At 44.8% G+C, this 17,740-nt stretch overlaps 1 protein-coding gene across 5 annotated transcripts in view; it reads left to right on the top strand.

Annotated features, from left to right (window-relative positions):
• The window catches only part of LOC147133828 (uncharacterized), a 39,299-nt gene that overhangs the window by 4,853 nt on the left and 16,706 nt on the right, over nucleotides 1–17,740 (top strand). For 3 of the 5 annotated variants that reach the window (XM_086057282.1, XM_086057281.1, XM_086057286.1), the window contains 3 exons: nucleotides 3,410–3,531; nucleotides 7,689–7,863; nucleotides 13,888–14,001. The gene's annotated coding sequence lies outside the window, so the exon portion shown is untranslated. Of the gene's footprint in view, nucleotides 1–3,409; nucleotides 3,532–7,688; nucleotides 7,864–13,884; nucleotides 14,002–17,740 lie in introns of all 5 variants that reach the window. The other 2 variants (XM_086057284.1, XM_086057283.1) reach the window with 2 other exon arrangements.

Raw genomic sequence — 17,740 nt, 5'->3', positions numbered from 1 at the left:
TGCATTTTTTATGGTTATTATTTTATATTGCACGTGCTCACTGGCCACTTGATTAGGTACAACTGCCTCACCCAAGAGCCTCTTTTGAAGGTATTGTATTCATTTCATATTAACATGAATATTAGTAATATATTGTGTTTTAATATTAATACAGCTAATATTGAGCGAGCAGTGTGTTTCTAAAGTCGCTCATGCACGTTGCAAAATAGGCCGTTCTAATAAGCGCAGAATTATAAAATTGTAAAAAATAATATGATAGCAATATAACTACACTATCCCATATTCATTTGATTCATATTACGTTTCTAATTATTGGCCTTATCCAATTTTGTTATAACATTAGAAATAACAATCATTCATACATACCAATGTAATTTAGGAAACAACCATGAATGAAACTGTAGCTCAATTAAAAAAAAAAGGCATTTTGAATAAATAATTTTCAAAAATGGTGTCACAGAACTACCATAAATCAAAACTAAATAAAAATATACAAATAAAATTAAAACACAGCACACATGATGCAAACATTTGAATACACATTTAAAATAGTCATTCATCTCATTAGAAAACGATTTACATCATGACAAAAAAAATAAATAAACATGTACCATGTAAACTAAATATCAACATTTCTTTTCTAAATGATAAATGACAAACATTGGTATCTTTTTTTTTTTAAATTTCACGATTAGTCTAAGTAAGCAAAAAAGGAAGGCCTTCTTTCAAGTAAAGCCTACAAAGCTCCGCTGGTTCTTTGCATCTGCGTTTTTCTTTTCATATTTTTTCATTTTGCCCACAATGGCCTCCTAATGAAGTTAGCGCAACCTTTGTAGCTCGGCGTCGACTGATTATGTTATGCTTGCTATGACTGGAAAAGCGTCTGCAAAATCTTTAGCACATGCTAAATCTTCTTGGCCGGTGCTGGCAAATCCTGCTGCAATACATCATTTTGTGAAAAAAAAAAAGCAATTTTAGAATGTCACCGTCCACTAACAACGTGTTTGCAGGGCGATCCGGACTGAGAGAAAATCCACGCGCAATTAACACCCGCACCCCTCAACAAGGCTTACAATTGCCTATAGAGATGGTGTCAAAGCACTACTTTTGTTTGAAGGAAGCTTCACAGTTCACTTCAACATACCTCCAGGAAATCAAGATGCCACAAGATGGCCTCCCAACACTACTTTTGTCTAAATGAAGCTCCACCCCTCACTTCAACGTAGTGCCAGGAAACCACGATGATGTCAAAACACTACTTTTATCTAAATGAGGCTCCTTAACACTGTCCATCAATCTTTTTTTAATCCGAAGCAGAAAAAGAAAATGTTCTTTCAAATTCAAAAATTCGGAGATAAAGGAGATTTTGAACGAAAACAGATCATTAAAAAAATATGATGTTTCTGATTACAATAGTTTCCAAATCGCAATATTTGGACATGCGTGCCTCTTTGAATCGTCCGTGTGAATGTTCCAATTTTTCGATTTTTGTGATTTGTCCGGCGAGCTGCTTCCTTGCGGCTGTCAGCCTGAAGAAGTCCATGCGGCCTCCAGAAAGCAAACCTGACACTGTTGATTAAGACGTCCACTACGCAGACATGAAATATAAGCCTCCACCCCCAAAACCATCTCGCCATCTTTCCCCGAATCGCTTCTTTCAATCTTTTATTCTCCATCCCATTGCGTCACTTGATTTTCCCTGAAAAAAAACAAACAAACTTCTCTTGATCTACTTTTTGTATCTGACATCAGAGAGTGGAGGTGCTGAAAGGGGCCAGTGCAGACCCTCACCCCACTGCCACACCAAAGCCCGCCCCCACCCCCATTTCACCGCATCGCCATGGGAAATGACCTACATCGGCCGCGAGCAGCCATCTTGGCCGTGTTATGAATTCCCGGCGTAATTGCTTGTGTCGTCGCGTCGACGTCGCACTGGACGACGCTTCCCGCCTCTTCAGAGTGCTTACCCTCAACTCTACATCTCCAAACAAACAAAACATCGGGCCCTTGATTCAAAGTGTGTTTACCCAGCGCTACAGTACAGCACGCTAGGCTAATTCAATCCAACGGCTTCAATTAGACACGGCGGTGGCGGCGGCGGCGGCGGCGGCGGCGGAGGCTAGCTCATCGTTCTGGGAAAAGCGGCGGTCGCGTCATGGCGGCGGTTCCCCACCAAAAAAAAAAAATGACATCAAGTTTCCGTCCAAACGTCGTCAGCATATTAGTTAAGACGGCGAGTCGGGTTGGTGGAGACTCGCGGTGGCGCCGTTTTGACAGTCGCGGGCGAGTCAACCACCCAGGAAATAAGGGGGTCATCCAGACGTAAGGTCATAGTGTGCCGCGCTAGCAGACTCGCAAATGGTTTTAGGTAGTTAGTGGGCCATTTTCGAGTCCATGTACCACAACGTAAGATTTAAAAAAAAAGATGGGCAAATGATACCCTTTTAGCTAGTTACAGTCACGTCACTATTTCTGCAAATATTAAAAGTATTTTTGTTCCACAACAGGATCCACCACAAAGACACGTCCAAATCTGTAATAGTCATTTTTGCAGAACGTTAAACTTTGCTGATGAAGTGAAAGAAAAATGACCATAGGCTAAAAGGCAAAACATTAGCAGGCTACTTCCTGATTTGAAGACAATCGTGTTAAAAAACTGTGGGTGGTGCATTTTGTTTCTCGGGTGAGGTGATTTATTCGTCATTAAGTTTCAAACCACAGATACCGAGAATTCGTTTGATCCCCTTCATAATTTAACAGGTTCTACCTTCAACCATGCGCCAGCTCTCTACAAAATTAGAGTAGAAATCACTTAAATCGTGTTTGAGTCATCTGAACAAACACACGTAATGTCATGTGATTAATAACGGGGGGAAAAAAATACAAAAATTGAAGATTTAAGTTGGACGTGGAACGTGGAAATTATGCTTTTATTAGTATTGTGACAGTAATTTCAAAATGACATAGGCAATTATGCTATTAGGCTAACGATTTAGCGTGATCGAGTTGTACATACATTTCATTTATATCATTTGCCGTCCGCTAAAACAGACGGTTTGTTGTCATTTTTCAGATTTCCCCCCAAAAACCCAAGCGCAACAACAAGAAAGCCTAGAATTTGTACATGCGTGCCTTCTCTGGGCCAACGACGCGATCGACTGCTCTCAAGGTGTCCTCAAGAGAAATTTTTCAACTGTTGCTGATCTGGCAGCTTTAGCGCACCGTTTACTTTTACCGCGGCCACTCCACTCCACTCCGCTCCGCACTAGCTCTCACCTTCCCTCCCGGCCCGGCCCGGCCCGGCCCGGCCCGCTATCACCGATCATCTCTTCTTACGCATCTATTTGTATAGAGACATATATATTTCATCCGGCGGGCCGTTGATAAGGACTTTTGTCTGATCCTGCAGGATCCTGATCCTGTAATTCTGCCCGTCCGCAGCCAATAAAGATAAGAGGCGGACGTCTGGAATGCCGCAGGAAGGTGACGCTGAGGAGATGGAGAAAAGGAAAAGACGCATCGTGACACTCCGTAAGCAACTTCTCGGCTTTTCTAGCTTTAATTGTGGTCATTAGCAGGAATGTAAAACTTTACAGCCACGTTTCGCTCCGCTTGATTTATTTTCAAATATACGCCCGGGAGGAGCATCATCAAAGTCACCTCATTCATTCTAATATTGCATTATTTGCGCTCTTTTATTTTGTTTTTTTGCTTTAATTTTCTTCTTTGGGTGGCAAATTAGTTCAGGGTGACTCAACAGCGCCTCTGCAGTCCGGTAGAGTGCTGCATTGTGCCTCAAAAATTGGCTTAAAATCAGCAACCTCAAGTGCGCACAATTGGCAGAGTTTGGAATCAGCAATGGATGGATTATGAAGTCCGTCAAAGAAGCGGAACAAAAAAAATCATCACATGAAAAAAAAATTTTTTCTTTGTTTCGCTTTGTTTTTTTTGTTTTTTTAAAAAAAAGGAGAAGAGTTACTTATTAGCTCATTGATAAAATGTGTGTGTGGGGGGGGAATCACCATTTCAAATGTCTAAGTGGAATATTTCTAAGTGCCGAGTGTATGTCAATTCAGTCAAAAGTGAAGTAACTTTTAAATCATCCAAACTTCTCATTCTTCCATAAAACAACAAAAAAGTACGTACACACAATCAACAAAATTTGTAAAAATCAATCTGAAAATCATCCCGCAAATATTTTTCATTCCAAAATAACAACATTTATTTGTTTCACTTTAAATGAAAAGCATTTTTGATATAGAGAAGTAATTTTTGAAGTTATATTTCAAATCTCATCACATAAAATGTGAGTCGTTTAGGGTTTAAAAAAAAAAAAGTTTGACTTCAAAAAAACAATAGAAGCTCATACACAAAAATCAGAAGTTAAGCACTTCCTGTCAGTGACTGCGTGTATTTGATATTTAGCAATACTTTGCTTGTGCACATCTTCAGGCACTATAGCCCGCCATTGTTCATATTTTCTGCTCTTAAGCAATATTATTGTTGCTACTGCACGATTGAACGATTTTTAGAAGATCATCAAGAGCAAACAAAAGAAAGTCTGACAAATCTGTGTAACGTTTTGATGCGTCGATTGCGCTTTTGTTGCACGTCCCGCTCTTAGCGCGTCATGCGTGCCTGCGGTCCGGGCCGGGCCGGGGCGGCCGGGGGCTCTAATGATTTCACAGCAGCGGCTTTAACAGGGGGTGGCTGCTCTGTGTCAGACGAGCCCGTGAGGATTGCAGCCAGGCTGACAGTCAAAACACAGCGTAAAGGCTTGACCCCGAGCAAAGCTCCAGGTGGAGACGCGTCGGTGACCCGCCGTCGCTAAAAGCATTTTTGCCACACACCGCCGCAGCAGCAGCAGCAGCAGCAGCAGCAGCAGCAGCAGCAGCAGCAGCGACACTCGCTCGCACTCACAAATATTGCTTTTAAGGCATGCCGCGGGAAAGGCCCTCTCGAAATTGCTTTGTCGCCTTTTCAAGGGCTTTCCCACACTCAAACTCGCTCAAACTGCGGGAGGCATGGCTCTTTCACTTTTTCCAGGTCGCCCTCAAGCCTACTTCCACAGAATTCTGGGGGAAAATGCAGCCCCCAAATTTGCCTTCACTTTGGAGCATGCACTTTTGGTCGAGAAGTTTACCTGGAGTAGACCCACAAAAAAGTCTCAAGAAGCCATTTCCACAAGTATGCATACAGGAAGGCTGCCATTCGTGGGACTTTTTGCGTCCTGGAATTTTTGTTTTTTCAATTCGGCCAAACAAAGCCAGTTTTACACACCAAAATGAAATTTGGTAGACGTGTCCATCTTGAGCAGACCCACAAGAAAGCCTCAAGAAGCCATACCTGAAAAGACACGGGAAGACTTTTGGCCCTTTTCGCTCATTTCCGTGTCAGCAGCACCACGGAATCTTCTTTGAAAATTCAGTCCTACAAAGCCACTTTCACTGAGCAACATGAAATTTGGACCCACAAAAAAGTCCCAAGACACTTGCACAAAAAGATACAGGCAGCCAATCATATTTGGGTCATTTTGTCCTGCCCTGGATTTTTGGCAACATGAAATGTGGTAGCCTGTCTATCATGACTAGACCCACAAAAAAAGTGCCAAAAAGCCATGCCCGAGTCACACAGGAAAGTTGCCATTTTGTGTTGAAGCGGATATTTTAGGGTCCATTTCAAGCCAGAAAGCCCTTGGAAATGTTTGAACAATTCAAGCCCCGAAACAGGTTGCACTTAGCAACACGAATTATGCCAGACGTGTCAATCACGAGTAGACGCACCAAAAAAATCTCAAGAAAGCGTGCACGAAAGCATACTGGAAGCCTTTTACTGCATGTCTTCTTTCTAGCCCATCGTCAAAAAGCTGTGTTGGATTGAGGCTTCTTTTTTTGTATGAAATACAGTAAAACAAAAGTCAAAAAAATAGTCAAGAATTCCCTGTTGTTCTTCATCCATAGAAGAACTGGTCCAAATTGCTCCATTGGGATTTTGAGGTTCAGGTTACTTTGAGGATGTATTTCAGTTCAAATTGTTTCAGGTGCAGGGATTTACTTTTATAGTTGGCTTGGGTTATATGATATGACATTTAGCTTTTGTCTCCACTCAAACGTAAGCAACAAAGTGAAAGTATTCTTGGAATTTAGCATGACCTAATCATCTGCTGTATTTTATGTACTGTCAGCGTAGCCATAAAGACGTGCTATTGTCGGCGAAAACCTGTCAGGTTACTTTTTGGCTGGCAATCATCATTTGTGAAAGGCGGGTCAAACGCAGTCGCGGGCGCTTCTCTTCTCCTTTTTCTGGCCTTGACGGCGATGGCTGAAGCAAAGCAAAGCAAAGCAAAGAAGTGGTTGCCCGCGTCAAAGTGGGAAGGCGCTTTTCCTAAAGGCCATTTCTCCAATCAGGAAGCAATGCGGCAACACTCTGGAGGTCATTGTGCTTTGGCCCAACATAATGGCCCGCCCGGCCCCTAATGGCGGCGGCGACGGCGGCGGCGGCGGCGGCAGCTAGTTAAAGTGGTCCCGCTTGTTCATTCAGACGCGGCACACGTCGCCAGCCGGCCTCATTAAAGCCCACCAATGGGTCACAGATGTGCCATTGGGCCATTAGTTTAACCTGGAAGCTGATTTGGATGTATTTATTTCTTTATTTGGGGACTTTGAGGACTTGCCTTTGGCCACCCAAGCTAACAATGCGGCCATTTGTGGCTCGCTTCCCTAACTCTCTCGATTAGCTCGCAAAATGACAATTCCCGTCCTGTTAGCCTCTCCTGACCGGTTCCCCTCTTTGCGTGGTCCCGGCTTCAGTTGGAAGTCGGCCCTATCTGTGGCTCGGCCTCTAAAAATAGCCCGGCGGTTGCGGCGATAGCGTCCCGGCGGAATGTGGCTTCCCGACGGCTTATCGCGCCGCGCTCGGCGCGACCGCCTTTGCGCTATCGGCCGAACGTCACCGTCGCCGCCGCGTGAGCCGGCAGACCGGCGAGCGGGCTCTTTTCGCACCTTCGCTCTTTTGAACGCGCGGAAACGTGCCGACGGCGAGGCCGTCAAAAAGGCCTTTGTGATTTTGCGTGGCGAGAGGAGTCGCTGTCCTCCGAATTGATTGAGTTGATTTTTTTGTGGAGATACAGAGGGAGTGCTGATATGCAAAATCCTATTTAGTGGCGTTGATAGAAAACATGTCATGTGACCAGTGCAGTTGAAAGAAAAACTCCAAATTGTGTGAGTCTTTTGTTTTTATCCAATACAGCAGACAAGCTTTCTCTCGTTTCATTCCTAAAACGTGGAGGGACTTGTTTTGTGAGCTGGTGTTTTTCTCATATTAACATGGGTCACAGTAAGTCATAGCATCTTATCTTACTGAACTACTTTGTTTATTCCTTCCAGAAAAAAAAAAAAAAGAAAAGAAAAGAAGCCTTTGCCGAGTGGGAAAGTGGCTGCGCTTTTCCCAAGCAGATGTAATCGTAGCGTGGGAAGAAACGTAGCGCCGATAACGTTGTATATAAATTAGTGTGGATTTCTAGGTTAAAATACTTGTAAAGATAAGAGCGACTCCTTGAAATTGCACCTGAGATGGGGCCGGCCGGCGTCGGGCCATTCTGCCGCTCTCTCCGACTCTCCGCCCGCCCGTCCGTCCGTCCGCCCGTCCGTCCACATAAATCTGAGCGCGAGTGCTTTGCGGCTGCCCAGGTCACTCGCTTGATGTGGGAAAGGAGAGATGAGAGGCTGGGGGTCAATCTGGGCTAAGCCTCGCTGGTGCCAGCGGACTCCTCGGGTCGCTCCCCCGACGCCCCCCCCCCCCGGCCCGCCGCCTGACAGCGATGACATCATCAAACGCCGGCCGCGAGGACGACTCGGCGTTCAGGTACGTTGTCACATCTGGCCGGGAAATAAATGCCTGAGTGTTCTGGAGTGTTTGCCAAACGCAGCTCAAAGAAAGCAGCTGCGCGCGCGAGCACTGGCTGGCCCAACTTCACTCAAGTCATAAACACTCCGCTCGGTAGATGTAGTCACTAATCGCTGAGTAGCAATGTTTTTGGAGCACCTTGGGTTACTTTTAACCGAGGTTGGTTAGGCTGATTATTCTGACCCGGCAGTTGGCGTTGACGATTGCGTTTGGCCGGGCTGGGGCGCATCCGGCCGGTCGCCGTTGGCGACGGTTTTGCGTTCGCGTCGCAGCCAGGGCGGGAAAACGGGTTGCTTGCGTCGGAAGGGCACCTGGTGGCAAAAGGATGCCAAACATGTGGAGCGAGGGACTCGCTGGGGCCACGCCTGACAGGCGTCGGTAAGAACATTTGTATTTCTTTTTTTATCACAGAACCCTGGTAAACGTTTACTCATCAGAATGGGTCATTTTGACTCCTCGTTGGCTCAAATCCTCAAGCCAATGCGCCGGTTAGAAATAACCCAGCATCGGCTTGTTCGCTTTTGGACCCAACACTGGGTTACTTTTGACCGAGCACTCTTAAGAATGCTCGAAAAAGAGCTGGGTTAAAAATGAACCCAATGCGTGTGGTCGAAAAGGAATGGACCAAACTTTTCGAGTTATTTATGTTACCCAAAACGTTGGGTCAAATGAGTAACCCGCAAAACAAAAGATTAGGTTGCGTTGTACTAAACAAGTCCAAACATTGGGTTCTTGTTTTCTGGCTTATTCCTATTCTAACCTTACTTTTTAGTTTCAATAAAAATTGAAAAAGCTGGGCCAGACTTTTTTTTTTGTAACCTAACTGTTTTTAGAGCGTGCTATATGGCAGGTGCGAAAGCGTAATCAATACGATACGATATGAATGTGATTAAAAGGCAGCAATACGACACTCTAAAAATCATTTGGATCAAAAATGACCCAATTTTGGGTCCAAATGGGCTGACTTGGTCAATTTGACCCAGCTTTCCATTTTTGGTGTTGATTTGTACAACTCAAGGCAATTTTTGAGGTTGTTTTATTCGAAATAACCCAATTTTGGGGTTGTTTGGTGCAAAACAGCTCACAGCATCCAAATGAGTGGATCGGTCCATTTTTGGCACAAATGGGGTTATTTTTGCCCCAAATGTTTTTCGAGTCTTTCTGTTCTCTCGGGATGGCGTCGACAAAAAGCGCGTGTGCGCGCGCGTGTGCGCGCGTGTGAGCGCACGAAGGCTTTTGGGAGCCAGTCGGAGGCGCGATGCCGCTACCCCGCGCACCATTTTCTCATTCCGCCGGCTTTTGCGTGTCGACTTCGCTGGGCCGTTTGTCCGCTGAGGAAAAACAGACGCCTCCTGTGTTGCCGCCCTTCCTCCTCCTCCTCCTCCTCCTCCTCTCTTTCAACTCCCCCCCCCACTCTTTGCCCCTTGGGCTTTATTTTTATGGCAGGCCTTCTCAAACACATGACCTCAGTTGTGCATCAGATGGCATGTCAAGAATACAAGCCATTTTTGGGGGGGGGGGGGCATCACATTTTCACACAATTTGCAACAATTGTGATGTACTCGGCCGTCGTCGAGGCGTCGTCGAGGCGTCGTCGGCGTGGCGCGGCGCGACGGGCCTCTCCCTTTTGGCCTTTTGGCACACGAGGGAACGGCGCTTGCCGTGGCCAAGTCTGATGACTTCAAACCCGATAAGCGGAGGCCGGCGTGCCAGGAAAGTTGGCCGTGACGCGCAGGTGAACGACGTCAGCGGAGGGGGGGGTGCCCAAAAATTCGTCGTCCATCATCCGCAAACTTTACACGAAATGACGTGATTATGGAAGCGTTCAAAACAGTCGCTCTATGAAAGCATGCAATCCGAATATGTTTCCGTTTATAAACATTTACATTTTTTGGATGTGAGACTTCACCATGATTGATATATTTACATCTACTAAAAGCAATTTGTATGTATGCAATTAAAAATTACACATGTATTTTGAATTTTAAATGTGAACAATAAGAAAATATAGTTCTGAAATGATTTGAATTTAGATATTTTATAAAGGATGTCGATTTTGTATGGATAGTTATGGATTTGTTATTTAGTATCTTATACATATAGAGAGATATTTACAGCGGCTGAGCCCGCGCACATGTCAATTTAGTTCCAGACATCTGACATGTGAATATGTCGTTGGCACGGAATGAGTTCAATGAGCCCGAAATTAATGTGATGCGAAAATGCACATTTCAATGCAATTTCTGTCCATGTTTGTTTATGCATTCATGAAAAGAGTTGCATTGAATGAAAACAATGAAATGAATGGTCGATTGTTCCGTATTGCACATTCATTCACAACTACGGATGTCAATTCAAATGTAACGTTTGCATATTTTCGGGATTTGCATCGATTATACCTTCCTATTTTTGCCATGATTGTGTTGCTCCGCCTCCCGTGTCCATTTTAGTCACGGACACATTTTCACATGCGGGCAAGCCATGTTGAGTCAAGTCGGTGAATCGCACGACCTTCGACACTTGAGCCGGAGCAATCCAATTCTACGCCGGCTTAGGATTTGTTTTCTTGAAAACCCAACAAAAAGGTCAAGAGAAACGAGCGCTGCGCTTTGCAAAAATGTTTTCCGCCTAAATTGTCCTCCAATCCCGCCAAGAGCCATCGAACAACGAAGCCAACGTTTGGGGAGCCGTTGAGCGCTTCAAAGGAGGCTCACATTGTCCGCCTTGATCTGATTATGGCCGCCATTATTGCACGCGGCATCCGTATGACATCATCACCGACTTTGGCTTTGTTTGCTACGTCAACGTTAGGCGCACTCGCTTTGTCAAAGTCACTCGGCCAAATTAGAGCGGCAAGAGCGTGTGGCTCGGCTTCCCGCGGCCGCTTCGGCCCTGCCAACTATCTGCTCGCGTCCGCAATCGGCCGCGTGCCTTTTTCTATGTTTGCGTGCGTTTGCGGACCTTTGAGCGATGGTCTGGTTTGACGCGAGCCGCTACGTCTCGCTTGAGGAGGCAAACAAGATAAATGGACGCGCAAACCACATCCTATGCTACGCACAAATGTTGCCTTTCAAGTCACACTTGCCAAGACGTCAAAAGCACGCCAACTTTTTTCAAACATCAAGTGAGGATATCTTTATTTAAAAAAGGGGGGCGGGGGAATCCATTTGTGCACCAGGCCTACTGCAGACATTCTTTACGTAGTGTATTCATAAGTGAAAATAAGCACATGAAATCAAAATGTCCATTTACTCTATAAAAAAATAATAATAATAATGTTGATGTAATTACATGAAATGATTTCACAAAACATACAGTTGAAAATTGTATTCAAATGCACGAATAAATAATCCAAATGAAAAATATACCTGAAATGCACAAAAGCAACAAGGCGGAAGGAAGCAACGACGTGCGACGTCAACGCCAGCCAGCCGACCTTCTTCAGCTCCCTCGCGAGGGTTGTACATTATCCAGCTAGTAATCCATTCGGGGCTTTTTTTTTCAATAGACAAGCGCCCCCCCCCCCCCAGACCTCCGCATCATGTGAGAAGCTATCCCCCCAACCCCTTAGGAACCCCCCCCCCAAAACAACCCGGACCCGTCGAGCGCCTTGTTTTTGTTTTACGGCATCATCCGTCTTGTCCGTCTCGCTGGCGAATCCTATTTTTACGGCTTGCTTATACATTCCTGCAGCACATGGTTTACATACCGGGGCGGTGGGACGGCGGGGGGGGTGCAGGCGCCCTAAATCAGCTGGCAGCTCGGAGCAGCTGGCCTAAGGTGGGAAACTTGTCATCGGGCTGCCCCCCCTCCGCCCTACCTGCGATTAATGACGCCCCGCATTTGTAGATGGCAACATTTGGGCTTGACCCTGCCGATGAAATTACGACCGCGGAAATTAAATTTGGACTCCTGTCGCTATCAGGCACCGCAAGGGCGGCGGAAGGGGGTTGGTGTACTGGCTACCCCCACAAGCCACCACCAACTCCTACAGGTGCCCATTCATGCAACATTCCCACTCTCGGAGGTGAGGTTCTTGTCAACGGGCGAACGGCGCGACTAACCCGGCGACCTTCAGGGAGGACGGGCGCAATTTAAAGGCAGCCGCCGCGCCAACAGTGAAAATGCGGTGCCATTTGGGCTTCTCCATTTCTGCTACTACTACTGCTGCGGGCCTACCCTCGGAACTGGGACGAACATTCGGCTTCTCCTGAAATCATTCCGATTTTCAAACCTTGGGGGCTAAATTTGAAGAAAGAAGGAAGGACCCGTAAGAAATGTTGTTGTGTTTCCTCGCCCCCGGGTACCCGTCCACCTCGGGCGCCCACGACACTCGGGCTTTTTGCCATCCTTGGAAGTTGCTCAACCCCGCAGCGAGGGCAACGCCTGTCAACGCAGCCCTTTTTGGATTTGTCAATTAGCTGCCGAGCCCCACCCTCGTAGCCGCCTTGCCACCCTCTCCGGGTGCCCGCTCATAAAATGTTCCCATCTTTAGAGGGGTCCAGAAAGTGGTGAGGCCGCTTCTAATGAGACAGGGGCTCTGGTCAGCGACCCCCGCCGGCCGCCGCCGGCCGCCGCCCTTCAGGGTGGGTCCAGCGTCAATTTAAAAGCGGCCTGTGTTCCAGGTGAGGGCCTGCCACACAAATCCTCTGTTACCTCCTGTGCCTTTAAAGGCTTCTTTCAGTCATGTTAACAGCTCATAAATGGCCGCCCACATCTTCAGCCCCTCCGAAATGAGCGCAGGCCGTCGGCTTTTATACTAATCACCCCTCAGGAGTTTTTGTTTCAATAACGACGGCTTTAAGAGCGATTACGCTAGCTGCTGGATAAGGCAGAGGCTCATTAAATCCAAAGAGTTCCAAAAGTCTGTGAAATGAAATAAGCGTGTAAAACATGCCAAAGGACAAACCGAAGCTAAGCGCTGCTAAGCGGTGCGCTGCTACGCAGCCAAGGATTCTTTCGGTTTGAAAGTGAAACCATGCTAGGACGCTAACAAGCTCACAAACAATTGGACAAACACTAATATGATTTCTCATTCAGTCAGTCTTATTCATTCGTTTTTGAGTCATGATGGAATCAGTCCCCGACCACAAAAGACAAATTGGTACAATTCCCTCATTTCACCCAACCAGGAAGTAGCTTTTTGCTAACAAAGATAAATATTCTTTTACACTCATCTTTTTTTAATCAAATTCTACTAAGATAGTTTTTCATGTCACGATGGAAGCGTTTATGTCCAGCCCACAGAATAAAACTGTCACCTTGCAACATTCACCGTGAACCAGGTAGTCACCTGCTAGCCATTCTTGCTAACAAACAAACACAACTTTGTAAAACTTTGCACCATTGTCTGTTTTTGCAGTTTCAGTCCTACTGAAATGACTACCGGTACATAGATGATGGCATAGTCCCGTAATATTACGTCACCCTCCACAAACCAGGAACTAGCCTGCTAGCTAACAAACACAAATATGGCACTCAGTGAATTTGTTCCTTGTGCTACAGGAATTTATTTTCTGATTTTGTTGTTTGACTCATAAAAGAAAGATTCCCCTTGCCGCAGAATGAAAAAAAACAAAAAAAACCACTACTGTTTCATCATCTTGCACCGTTCTGTTAACCGGGAAATACTCTGCGAGCTAACAAACTGAAATAGAGCATTTTGCGGCCCCCGCATCGATTTTCAAATACTCGTACATTGAAAAATGGCGCAGTCCCGTTGTATGACATCATCCTGTGCTTACCAGGGAGCTAGCTAGACGGATGCTACTGTGGGGCTGTACAACTGAAACAAAAATGTCCAACATTTTGTCTTGCATGGCGTAGTGCCTTTCAGGTTTAAGCTAGCCTGTTAGCATTTTCGCCACCTCTTTCTCACCAAAAGCGCTTTCCTCAGCATTTCTCAAGAGCTAGCTATTGTATATCACTTTGCTGTGTTTATGTTGCCATTCAAGTATTCCACACTCCTTTTCTTTCCAGCAGCTGTTGCTCGGCTGACGTCAGGAAGAAGAAAAATCGTCGAAATCCGACATCCTCCCTGGGGGAGTCCCGGCTCGGCAGATGAAGCTTTTTTAAGCATGCGGAAGAAGCAGCGAGGTGAGTTTGTCCTTCTTGAAACGTCTTAGGAGCAAAAAGGATGTTAGCTCATTAAGGAAAGGGGGAACCATAAATCTGTCCCACCGCCTTCACTAGCGCCGCTTCACATCTGGTCGCTAGCTTCTCTTCTTCTTCTGCGAGGGATTTATGGGCCACGTCACTATTTGCCGCTGGTACCGCTGCCTCTCGCCTTTGGGACCTCCGCCAAGGCCTTAATAACCCGCCCTCCCCACCTTAATCCGGATACTCGTGTGAACATGCGCTCCGTCTGGTATTGTGTGATGTCACAATACAGCGAAGATAGCTACTGGTGGATTTGGATGCTTTTTGCTGGGAAAATGTTCCTCCCCAAATTTTTCTTCTAATGCTTTCGGGATACAAATTCGGTGATGCATATTTTTATTTTTTGTTGCTTTTTTAAAATCTATTTTAATAAGCGATCATGGAAATTGGAGATACAAGCTTTTTTAAACATGCAAAAATGTAAATGAATAAATAATGTTTGGAGATACTTGAATTTTTGACAAGTCGTTTTAGGTTTTCAGATTTAAAATACAAATTAAAATTTGTAAATTAGATGTTTGAATTCAAATTTCAACCTCATTTAAGTTTTAATCTGATCCAAATCCAAATCATATTCAACCTGCTCAGACACATTTGGCAGTTTGGATTCACGTGGGATTTTTCCAAATGTTATGTGAAATGATGAAGACATTTTGGGACCTTTTAGCCACGTGTAGCTATCAAGTCACTAGCTTCAAATGTTTCTAGTCTTGGTGGAGGGAGGTCTCTCACTTGTTATCTTTCTGAAATCCCATTTTTCTGCCCAGCTGTGTCTCCCGCCAGGAGCAGTTAGCGTGGCGTAGAGCAGACGCGCGTGGCACAAAGGAAGCTTTTCCTTTAATGTTATCACGGCGCTGCCGGCTAATGAAGATAATGTGACTACGCCGCATGACAGGGACGCTTTTATTACGTTTCGGGGGCCGTCCATCCTCATCTTGAGCGATCGCTCCGATTTTTTTATGATGGCCGACGTGGAGTCTGGCGACAATGACGCGGACGCATCTGTTTTGCCCGGGGCGGGCAAGCCGGTGCTCGTTAGCGACGTTAGCCTCGGCTAAGTGCGCGCTTATCATATGGCTCTGGAGGGGTCATAAGGAGAATAGTCACTCCGTTGTTACTATGGTAACACTGAATCACCAAAATAGAGTCCTTTTGGGGTGTGTAGTAAAGTGTTAGCACCAATGCTAACAATGTTAGCGTCAAACACTAACACTCCTTAAATGAATGAATTTTCTTTTTTTTTGCTTAAAATGCCAGCACACAAATCTTAACAGTGGCGATGCTGAGGTGTACGGTGCTTGTTAAAACATTGTCGCACACGAAGATGATAAATGTTTATTTCTCACCATCATGTTTTAAAACAAACACGTTTTACTAGTGCTAGCGTTGACTTAGCATTAGCATCACTTCAGGTGCTGGTAAAACTGTCGGCCCCGCGCTAAAGTCGTCAATGTTTATTTGAAGACGTGAACTTATAACAAAAGTGAGTTTTACTGCCAGGCAGATGGTGCAAACGTTAGTGTTAGCATTAGCTTTAGCATTACTTCAGACAGTGTAACGTTTGTTTCCAACGCACGCAATGATGATTTTCCATATTTTTGTGTGATTACTTTTTATTTGGATTTGTATGGAATCAAAGAAAGTTGCAATAACTCTTTTGTTACATTTTCATTATTTTTTTATATTTATATTTTCATCTTTAAGATTTTTTGAGGGGAATTTTTGTTAGGTTTTGGGAAGTTGCAATGGTTGTAATTATTTCTCAATTTATTTCTGTATAGTATTTTTGTTACACATTTTTTTCCTTTTTTCATGTAATTTGATCTTAGATATACTATTTTTGTTGGATTTGAGAATCTCCATGTATTTTTATGGAATTTTAGTTGGTTTTAATAACATTTGATTTTTGTTTATTTTTTGTATTAAATTAGTATTATTTCTGACATTTTTGACCAGTAGCAATATCAGTGTTTAAATTATTTCTATGCAGTTTGTATTTGTTCTAGAAGATTTAGGACAGCTGCAATATTTTTGTTGAATTATTCCATTGAATGTTTTTTTTAAATTTATTTTATGGCGTCATTTAGACGCTGTATTTTCAGCCATTTAAAGGCTGACTAAGTAACAGCGCCACGCCTGGAGAAGTGAAAGTGTGTCATGTCTTTAACGCTCGCCGGAGCGTGTGAGGCATCTTCCAAACACTGGACCATAAACTCTTTTTTCCCCTTTTTTTTTTCTTCTTGTTTTTATCTCACACATTCCGACTCTCCGGCTTGTTTATTTGAAAGTGTTGTAAAAGAAAAAGTTCCAACATGGTCTGGAGTCCTAGCCCCTCGCCAGCCCAAATCTAAATGGGGGGCTTTGATGTGTCTCTTGTTATTGTTTGTATCAGTGCTTATCACTACGCCTCGGACCCCCCCCCCCCCTCCCCCACCCAAACTCCCCAACCCAGACCCCCTTAAATGCGCCTCAATCTCATCTCTATGTCATTATGCTATTACTGACTTTGGCTGGCCTTTATTTGGCAATTTTCCCCCAAACTTTCCCCCACATCCTCTCCGTCCATCCATCCATCCGTCCATCCGTCCATTCATCCAGAGTGCCCCCTCCCTCCCTGCCCCCCCCCAATGATAAGGATGATGGATGGGGCAGAACTGTGGCTCCAGCCAAGAAGCCCGCCAGCTTCCTCGCAGCTGAGAGATACTGAGAGGGGGGTGGGGAGGAATGGGGGGGTGTCACTATTTATTTGGTGGTGGGGGGGGGGGTTAATGTAGCGCTGCCAAACTAAAAAAAAGTGTACGAAAGACTACTAAGATCAAAACTTTTTAGGAAACAAACAAACGAAGAAAATGGATTGACATTCCAGGTTTTGATTTGAAAAGATGTGAGCGTGTCCGATTGCGCCGAACAGTTTCACTTTCAAAGGATCGCTACTTGAATCGTATATCGTATATTTATAGGGTTTAATGTCACGGTGAACCAACGTAACATGCTCGAATACTGTCTTGAAAAAAAAAGACGACGCCTGAATAATCCTTCAATTCAAATGCACTGCGCATGCGTTGAATGTGCGTATGTTTGAAAACAAACAAGCCTTCTAAAAAATGAAATGCAAATGTTTTGCACTTAAAAGTGAAATACCACTGAAGTGTGTCTTTGAAAAAGTTGAACATTGATCATTGCGGGATTCTTTTTTACGCCACTAGAGGGCGCCCACGTCGCACACTTTGAGGATGGCTTGTCCGCTCCCTCCTAATTGGGGTTCCTTTTGCAAGCGACTTTCTGTCTGGATTTTTATTTTGTCTCATCGGTCAGTGGCTGGTGTCAACTTTCAGCGGACGGGATGTCGGCACGCAACCTCGCGGTCACGCAATTCCGTTAATGATTTGTTTGCCTTCTGAGGAGACGAGTGGGGGAACGTTTTTGATGGCTAATTTTGTTCAGTTTGGACATTTTGTTTTGGTTATGAAAGGGAGAAGATAGCATTTCCCACGCACGCACACACTTCCACTGTTTGGGAATTCAAGATGGTGGACCGACTAATGAGAAGTTTGATAAGATAATCATGCGCCGTTTTAATGTCCTAGGAATTGTTTTCGTTGTTTTTTGTCGGTTAGCAGAATTACAAAAAAAAACCCAAAGAAATCAAATTTTTTCCTCAGAAAGTCACTTTTTC

Source organism: Filicampus tigris, chromosome 17 (assembly GCF_054856515.1).
Source record: "Filicampus tigris isolate MCC_2025a chromosome 17, RoL_Ftig_1.0, whole genome shotgun sequence".
NCBI classification, from domain to species: Eukaryota; Metazoa; Chordata; class Actinopteri; order Syngnathiformes; family Syngnathidae; genus Filicampus; species Filicampus tigris.
Note: the sequence above shows the minus strand (reverse complement) of the source record. Positions and strands in the feature narration are given on the sequence as shown.